The sequence below is a fragment of the Rhineura floridana genome, chromosome 4 (genome assembly GCF_030035675.1).
Source record: "Rhineura floridana isolate rRhiFlo1 chromosome 4, rRhiFlo1.hap2, whole genome shotgun sequence".
Lineage (NCBI taxonomy): Eukaryota > Metazoa > Chordata > Lepidosauria > Squamata > Rhineuridae > Rhineura > Rhineura floridana.
Genome location: NC_084483.1, coordinates 176605295 through 176606538, shown reverse-complemented (window position 1 = coordinate 176606538; position 1244 = coordinate 176605295).

Genomic DNA, 1244 nt, shown 5'->3' with positions numbered 1-1244 from the left:
GCAAGATCGCCCGGAGGGAGTGGGCCGAGAAGCCACGCCCACCCCAGAAAAAAAACTGGGCGGGACCGACGCTTGCCCGGCTTTGCTCGCTGCCGCGGGAGGATTCTAGTCTTGGTCCAGGTTGTTCCTTCTGTAGCCGGGCTGCGATTACCTTGTGCAGTAGGGATACCGGATGGGAGACACTGACCACCCCAAAGATCTCAACTATCGCTACAAACACCGACGCCCCAATACTGTGCTTGATTTTAAAGGGTGCAATCAGCAAAGACCGCTTTACACGAGAGTAAGTCCCATTGGATTCAGTGGGACTCGCTTCTGAGTAAAAACAAAGAATCTTGTGACACCATCAAAGGCTAACAACTTTATTATGGCATATAAACATCTGTTAAAGTGGAAAGCTTATCCAACCTTTCCCAACTAGTGGGCCACCATATGTTGGACCACAATTCCCATCTGTCCTGACCATGGGCTATGCTGGCTGAGGCTGATGGGAGTTGTGGTCCAGCAACACCTGGGGGCCCACTTTACCGTGCCAAAAAGCTGTGATTTTTTTTTCCTGTGACAGACTACATAAAAACATATGGCCACATAATGAAATATTACTATTATTGTTGTCACATGTTCAATAGCAATATTATCTGCTATCAACGATCACGGTTTCCAACATGGTTACCTTTGGGAGGAAGGGCAGGATATACATTTAATAATTAATAAATAAAACAAAACACTACTTGCATATCAGCAACAATTCCCTTTATTAACAATAGTTTGTTGTTATGTGCCTTCAAGCTGATTACAATTTATGGCAACCTTATGAATCAGTGACCTCTGTCATGAACCATGCTCAGATCTTGTAAGTTCAGGGTCTGTGGCTCCCTTATGGAATCAATCCATCTCTTGTTTGGCCTTCCTCTTTTTCTACTCCCTTCTGTTTTTCCAAGCATTATTGTGTTTTCTAGTGAATCCTGTTTTCTCATGATGTGTCCAAAGTATGATATCCTCAGTGTCATCATTTCAGCTTCTAGCAATAGTTCTGGTTTAATTTGTTCTAAAACCCAATTATTTGTTTTTTTTGCAGTCCATGGTATGCGCAAAGCTCTCCTCCAACACCACATTTCAAATGAGTTGATTTTTCTCTTATCTGCTTTTTTCACTGTCCAACTTTCACATCCATACATAGCAATCTGGAATACCATGGTCTGAATGATCCAGACTTTAGTGTTCAGTGATACATTTTTGCATTT